Consider the following 8,550-nt stretch of genomic DNA (forward strand, 5'->3'; position numbering starts at 1 on the left):
GAGGTGACCTTGATAACATATGTCAAAATTGTTGAGATCGGAAAATAGTCCGTATAACTGCATAATTACCGTTATATATAATATAGATTACAGTCACGTTACTTTAGTCACGTGTTGTTTTTCTACTTTTTCTTGTCACGTTTTTAATTTTCTCCACGTATACAACGAGCTGTCAAAATCGCTTTTTTGTTATTATTTACTCTCTCGAGTTTACCAATTCGATTCGATCTCGACTCGATCAACCAACTAACTAATCGGCAACGCGCAAAAGAGGTAACAATAGATGTGATATATTCGATATCAAAACGCGCACTTCGCGGTACACATGGATTTTTTAAATAATTTTTATAATTTTTGTATAATAAAAAGGAGAACTTTAGACGTGGCGCGTTCGCAAACGCTGTCGCTGCACGCGCCACTTGATAATGAGCGCACTTACGAAAAGCGCGCGCTATCATTAAATTTTTCACACCCGCACGAGACCCCCTAAATTATGCGTTACGAAATAATTCGAAAATGCAAATAGCACGCTCGGGAAAAAGAAACTGCAAAAAAAACTCACGGCGGAAAGAAGATTATTACTAATCCGAACGCGAAGAGAAAGAAGTGATATTTTATACACGGCGATCAAAATGCGACTCGCTTCGCATCGAGGAGCAATCTGTTTCCGTATTGTTCGATTATAGCAAGAGGAGTTGCTAAATTGCTCTCACCGGAGGAGGAGCGTGATAAGGATGTTAAAGTTTACACCGAAATTAATCTTTCGCGTAATCTCAAAGCAAGAGGCTCTTACACAAGAGTAGATTTGTAATTGGTATCAAGGGAATATACCGAGTCAATCAGTAATGGGGCGCGCATTTTATATCTGACAGCGAAATCCTGTCGGAACGTTTTCACGTGTGACGTAGGTTAAGGTATGTACATGTGTACGCTCAAAATTATTCGCTCTCGCGCACGTAAATACGTTCGCACGTTCGTTTGAGCGCCAGAGGGCTCTTTCGATTTTCCTCGATATGGTTTTTATTTAAGTGCCTTCACCAACACACACACACACACACACACACACAAGATACGGCTCCGCAGAATCGTGCCTCGAATACCGTGGCAGTTTCGTGCTCAGATACACGATGTTACTTGGGATATCAATAAAAGTCGATATAAGACGCTTACAAGTGCGGCAGTCGCAACGGAGATTTATCATGTAAATTATAATTATACGAGTGACCGACACACATACGTACATTAAATGATATGTAAGAAGAGAGGGAATGATGATCGATTAAAATCTCATCTCTCTTTCTCTCTCTCTCTCTTTAACAGAAGAATTGCTGACGCAAGAAATATTCAGTTCGTACGTGTACTATGTTTACGATTCCAATAATGTCTTTTCATGTGGAAGTCGAGCCAATCTAGACAGGTCGGACACGAACGATCCATGTACGTCCAGACAATTTATCATCATGAGGTTGAGTCCCTTTTACGTTGTCGCTCCCTCCCTCAAAGAACTTGCACTCACGATGCAGACACATCTGGACAGGATGTGTGCATAGATTGTCCGGAAGGACTTTTCGAAAGTTAAAATAACTTTATGTGATAAGAGAAACATTATTATTAGAGTGTATCAACGAGTTAAGGTACGCGACATCTACGCGGCAGAATGCGAAATACAAATTTCGCAAGAAACTCGAAACATATCGGTCGCGCAATCTTTTAAATATCAAAGATCGAAGAAACGATGAATTATTAACAAGAAACTTGAGAATATCGGAACTCGGATGGAATAATGCACATGTTGCGCGCCTTTGAATTTTATTTCCACATCAAAGCTATATCCATCTCCGAGATATCGTTTCTGTTGTCAAGAGAGTTATTTATCAACAAGAAAGAACATCTGTGAAGAATTGCCATTTTGTCGGGTCGGCTGTCACGTGGTTTATTTACAGTCGGAAATATTTAATTTAAAGCTTTTAATTTAATATTGAATTTTCTTCTCGAGTGTTTGCTCCGTCAAAATGTTCCCACGTTTCACCTGCGGTTAGTTTTGCCAGGTACGTATTGAATTTATCGAAGTTAGTAAATAAGTTGTTTTTGATTTGCACACACATGTTACTTTTGTGTTTTTTTATTCGCTTGTGTTTGTATTAATCAATACGTGTTTGTTTAAACCACGCATTTCACGGCTCTTGGAAATTGTGCGGGTAAAGGATAAAAAAAAAAGAAATATAAAATATGTGCTAAATAGGTCATGATTTACATTAAACCAACATAGAGAGAAAGAGGCATGCGTAGCTTTATTGTTCATTTGCGAATATTAAATTATTTAAAATTATGAACACTAAGCAATTATTTAAAATTATGAATACCAAACTAATTTTTCTTTCACGTTGCACAATTATATTCTCTCATGATTTGAAAAAAGAAATAAAACACATGCACACACGTGCAAACTCGTTAGTAGCCATGTAAATGTTATGCATAGCCTTTTATCCAAGTTCGCTAAAATTTAATAACACACTCTGCGCACTCACCAGAAGCCTTTCTCCGCAGTCATAAATAGCGCCGATCTTTCGTTATGACGCGCATCTTCGTGCAAAACGAGGATCAACTTTATCAAGAAGTCAGTGTTTTATTCGCGACACGTGCTATATCTATAGCGTCATAAAAAGCGAAACGATAATCGGGTTCTCTCCTGATTGCAAGCGATTTTTTAATGAGTAACAATTTCTCAAACGAAGCACAAGATCGTCCGGCGCTTAATTATAACGCGTTAGTTACAGAAATTTTCATTACGGTGTTTGTGTATACCACCCATCTGCAGCGCGGATTTAATCCGCGTCGCGCTGTTCATTTGACCGAAAGTGTCACTCCGGCAAATTGCTTTTTCGCCGCGGATAATAACGTTTCTTATCGAATTATCGAGTTTTCTTTTTTTTTTTTTTTTTCTATTTACGTCGCGCTTGTATTGCGCGAATATCGGACATTTTATAACGTTCCGACGCGAGGAATGATTTATCGCGGCAAAGATCATTTGTGGAGAAAAGTACAAGAAAGTACGTGGTAAGTATAAACATCATTACGGGGGCGTATATTACGTTGAAGAGTCTGTATTTGACTTTGTATAAATGTGTGTTGAATACTTCGCGCGAGTAGTAACTGGCTATAAGCGTAAGAATTCCAGCGAAGGGAGCATTAAGCCGGGAGTAGTTCAATAAGCGACAAACCCTCCCGGGCTGCGAGATATAAGGTATACTTTCGCTATCGGTCATAATCTTGATGTACATTCGAACATTAGAGCGAAATTTCTTTTGAAGTGCAAATGTCTTTTGTGCTCCGTTCAGAATTTGTATTCAAAAGCGTTGCGTCATCCGCTTTATATGTAGTTTAATGTTGTTCGCGCTGATGACCAGAGCGTCAATCTAAGAGTATAATGGCCACCGAGACGGGAGGATACTTGTGCGAGTTAAAGGGTTAAACTTTGGCCATTAATGTCGTGAGCGTTTCAACGCGCTTTCTCGCATGTATTTATGTTGCTTTTTTTTTTGTAGTTTCGTCAGTTTTTACTTGCCGCTCGCGAGTACATCGTCCGATTATTATCATACATTTCCGCGAAAGATTTTCGTGCGATATGAGACAAATTAAAGCGTTTTTTTTGTTGTAAAAAAACTGTTACTAAATTTATTTTAAAAATTTGCACACGTAACAATCGCAATTAGTCTTTGACTCTTTGTAAGTAAAAGTTCGTTGACTTCGTAACGAGTATGTACGCGAGGCAATTCTAAGAGAGCTGTAGCTCTTATGATAATCTTGTACACAATAACAATGTCGAGCTGCAATAATCTCCGTATTGGCCGTTGCATTGAGATAGTGATGCCGTGCGATTCTTAATGAACAACAGATTTGATTATAGGATCAGTATGGCGAGATTGGAGGTTGGCGCGGTGAGAATGAGATTGGGTCGCTAAAATTCCGTTGGTGTGTGCCACGGATTCAATTGTAATTAACCGTAACGCCCCATTACCACATTTCCTGCCGGCGAACACGAACAATCGGTTTCTTTAAACGAAGCTAAATACGCGTAAATTCTGTACCATTACACAAGATTTACGCGCGCTCGATGCAATTTATCTTAAATAAGTATACGGAAATAGATTTATTATATTATAAACTGACACGCGCGCGCGGCGAGTGAAAACTTTGGCGGTAAGAAGAGAAAATCTTGAAAACTTAAGAAGAGCGATTTGAAGTGGGGATTGTATACACATATGTACATATATATATTAGGTCTACCGGAAAGTTCTGTCCGTTTTTAGAATAAAACAAAATACAAATTTTTCTTACCGTCAATAAACTTTATTAAATAATATAATTGCCATTATTATTAATGAATTTCTTGCCAGCGTGAGGGCAATTTGTATATCCCATTTTTAAAAAATTAAGAAAAATTTGTATTTTGTTTTATTCCAAAAACGGACGGAACTTTCCGGTAGACCTAATATATATATATGTATATACCGTTTATTATGATAAACAAAAAGAAATGGTATTGACGAGTGAAAACGACACTTTGCCATAAAGTTGTCGCGCAGATACGAATAAAATCTATGTATCGGCCGACACAAAGTTACTTAAAAGAACTTACGCTTATATCACAGAATCGCGGCGATATGTATATATATATATATATATATGTATGTATACATACAATCCGCAATTTTTCCGCAGATAATTCCGCAACTCATATGTGATAAATGAGGATTTCTCCGGGAATTAGACAAAAGAGACAACAACAATTTGGTCGTGCACACATACACACATACGGTTAGCACTTGCTTGCACCTGCTCGGTCGCCGATAAGATTATTTACAGCATGAACGAAATCGTATTACACGCATCTGTGCGCGGAAATTGGCACGAACAGAGTCCCCGACTCTTTTCAAAGCGACCACAAACCCCCGACGGGTATTGTCTATAAGAAACGTACTGAAATACGTTTCGAGCGCAATCCGGGAAATACGTGATTCCCGAATCGCTGCTGTCTTTCAACGAGCCTTAATTAAGTGCTTGCAATTCAGAGTTAGAAGTCAACTGTGATTAAATCACAGCTGATGTGTAGCGCTCAAGAGCATTAAGCTTGCAATTTTAATTCTATTTAGTTACAAAGTCTGAAAAAATTTGAATTGCATCACAATGCGTAAGTATGAATTATACAACTAAACAATTGTAAAATAATGATTTGCTTTCACGTTGAATAGCAAGAATGTTTCTTTTTTTTTTTGCTCATAACTTTCTGGTGTGCTTTAAATGTATCTTGCCATAATTGCCATAATTTGTTGATAAACATCCGTGGAAACGATGTTTTTTAAGATCCTAATGTCAGTCTGGATTGCGTTCTCGTAGAATATACCATGACAGATTGAAATTACGCGATTAAGCTCGTAGACGTGTATCCTGCTCGAACTCGCAGTTGATTATCGAAATGCATCGTATATTATTCCGGAAACGTTACGATATTGATCGAAATTTGCTATATATCTACGTAATAGCATATTGTCACACCTGAGCGAGAATACATTAACGAAAATTGACGTATGACTGTACACTTAAAAATTAGAAACGCGTCTCGTTGCATCGAAATTCGGATCGATATTCGCAAAGATGGATAGACGTTTATTGCTTTTTGACAGTTTTAAAGAAAATAAACATATTAATATTTAACTCTCGATTTTTAGGAAAAGTGTTTCAAAAAAGATGACACAAGAGCCGGTAAAAGTTTTATGCATTCAGTTTATATATCCCAATTTACTTCCATATTGATGTATTGGTTCCAGTACCGTAAAAAAAAAAAAAAAGAAACAATATACATTTATGAGAAAAATAAAATGATCGCGTACCCTATGTGTTCAAGCTTTTGTAGTGAGCGTTATATAGACAAAAAGTTCAATATATCATTGATCGTGACCAGCGACCAAAAAAAAAAAAAACAAAAAAATAAAAAAAAAAAGAAAATTTAGTGAAGATGAATTTACTGAATATCAAGTAAAACAAATCCTTTTCAGGTCTCCTTTGAGAATCATAAAAATTGGAATATAAAGTAATATTCAAGAAAGAGAGAGAGAGAGAGAGAGAAAGTGAGGGAGAGAAAGAGGAAAGAGAGATCCAAATATGAAGCGAAGTTTTATACGTGTCCTATTCTATACGTGTCTTCTTATGATAAACATATGCGATTTAGATAACACGGGCATTACATTTAACGGCCGTGGTAGAAATTACACATGTGAAAAATGGTGGCATTTATTGAAATATTTATATGAAGAAAAAAAAACAGCAGAAAAAATATCGGATCTCGGTATCGTCATTTTTTTTTTTATACGTACACTTAAATTGAACTGGTTTGTTTAACCTCAATTAAGAAAAGTTTCCTCATAGATCGTAACCTCTATATCAGCAAGTCAAAGCATTCAAATGCGATTGGCAGCGGACACAAAGTTGCAACGTTTCCGTTTAATCCTGTCGTTTGTGAGGTCAGCCAAAGTCAGTCTATGAAATACTCGCTACTCGTTATATTGGATTGGAAAATCAACCCGTGCAAGTGACAGTCGAAGAGAACCATAAAGCCGAGTCAAAAGTTGCTTAGACGCTTGCTTTATCGGTGACAATCGAAACACTTGCCGATGGGAAACAAAATATTCCGCTCGGGACAAGTATTCCCGGCAAAACGCTTGAAGGAAACGACGCAACACGCGAATTCGTTGTGTTATCAAAATTGGCGTTGATACTACAGTACAAGCTTTGATAAGAAGAAAACGTGTGTTGTAGCATCGAAAATAACACGCGCGACTTCAATACGGCGCGTCGTGTTAAAAAGAAACGCCAAAGATGGCGGATTCTTGAAAAGAGGATATAAGATTTTCAATTTTTGTTTTGTTTTACGAGAAGATTACCTCGTTTAACTTTTACCTAGTGTATAGGAATAAACATCTGCACGTAAAGATGTCCATATAGAGAATTTCAAGTTTCTCCGGTCGACTAACACGGTTATACGCAATAACTATAACTTTGAATTCCTCGGAATACAATTTTCCCGGTTATTTTGTATTTTACGAGGTTCTTACGTTTCTCGACGATACGATCTCGGTGCTTTCCTTGAACAGTTACGAGTATAATTTGTTCGGTGGAATATCTTTTAATGGGTAACCGAAAATAAAAATGCTAACGACACGCGCTTTTCTCTCCGGGGGGGGGGGGGGCACCCCCGGTGTGAAATCGCGAATATATCGGATCGGAGTCGATTTTCGTACGCGCGGGAAACGATAAACGGCGAATGACGGACGGCCATCGGCGATTATTCGTCACGTATAAGAGTCGTAAATTTTAAGAAACGATCGTTGATACCGAGAAAAATCCGGCGCGTCATAAAAATCGCGCGCATTATTCTGATTTTTATTTGTAACCTTTAGAAAAATAATTTAACGGTATCTTCTTTTTATGGTACTCTGTATGATTCGAGTGAGATCCGCTCTTCCCGGCGGATAATTAAGATTTGATCATTAACTCGAGTTTATACAACATTCGTCACAAGTTTCTCGTTCAAGGGAATGTTATATTGGAAAAGTTTCAAATGTGATAAATACTTTTTTTGTATTTATACCGACCCGATATCGATAATATTTTCTGTTTTATTTATTTGCTCTTATTTTTCTTTTTAACGACTTTTCAAGATGCACACACACCATACAGCTCGTTTCTCCGAGTTGGATCTCTTCCGTGACGTAATTGATGGCGTTATCAATCTTGGAAATGGGAAAACTTTTTTTTTTGGGGGGAGGATTTACGTAGTCGCGATAGTACGCTTGTTGTTTGTTTAGTCGAGTTTTCATCTTTACGTTCTCTCTCTCTCTTCGGCTCTGAGCAAGATATCTACAGCAGTCGTAAAGAAGTGGATACACGCGTCGAAGGATAATATCGGATCGTCCCGGGCTAAGTACGTCGTAAGAAATCGGATAAAAGTCCGTCTGTGTTTAATGGTGTGTAGAAGTGTTTCGCGCTATATCTCTTTTCCCTCGGTTCATCTTTTTCTCTGCTTGTAAAATCGAATTTGATTGAACAAAATCAATTCTAATTGGCAATTTAACAGATTTATACAGCACGTTTGGTCGAATGTGCGAATTACGCACGATATTCTGAGGTTGTATCGACAACCAGAGACAACTCTCTTTCAAGTTATAATTTAATAATATTCTCTTTTATTTGTGTGCTATTGATGTTACAACTTATTGTTAGTAGAAAACCAGATGGATTTCACACACCGATGAAATATACATAAACTTTCTTATTGCATTTGCGTTTCTCTGTTACTGACGGTTGGGTATTGTTTCCAAGATCTCCTCTTATCTTGTTCCCGATATATATACCAAGCCGATTATTACTCGCGTTTTGATATGGTTCGAGATTCAGTTTGCTTTGTTTCTTTTGAAACGGTCATGACGCTTGACCCAATTCATCTGTTCCTTTCTCTATCGCAAAAGCATAAATCCTCCCATTATGATTGGC

This window comes from Pseudomyrmex gracilis, unplaced genomic scaffold (genome assembly GCF_002006095.1).
Source record: "Pseudomyrmex gracilis isolate BER0280 unplaced genomic scaffold, ASM200609v1 scaffold_330, whole genome shotgun sequence".
NCBI classification, from domain to species: domain Eukaryota; kingdom Metazoa; phylum Arthropoda; class Insecta; order Hymenoptera; family Formicidae; genus Pseudomyrmex; species Pseudomyrmex gracilis.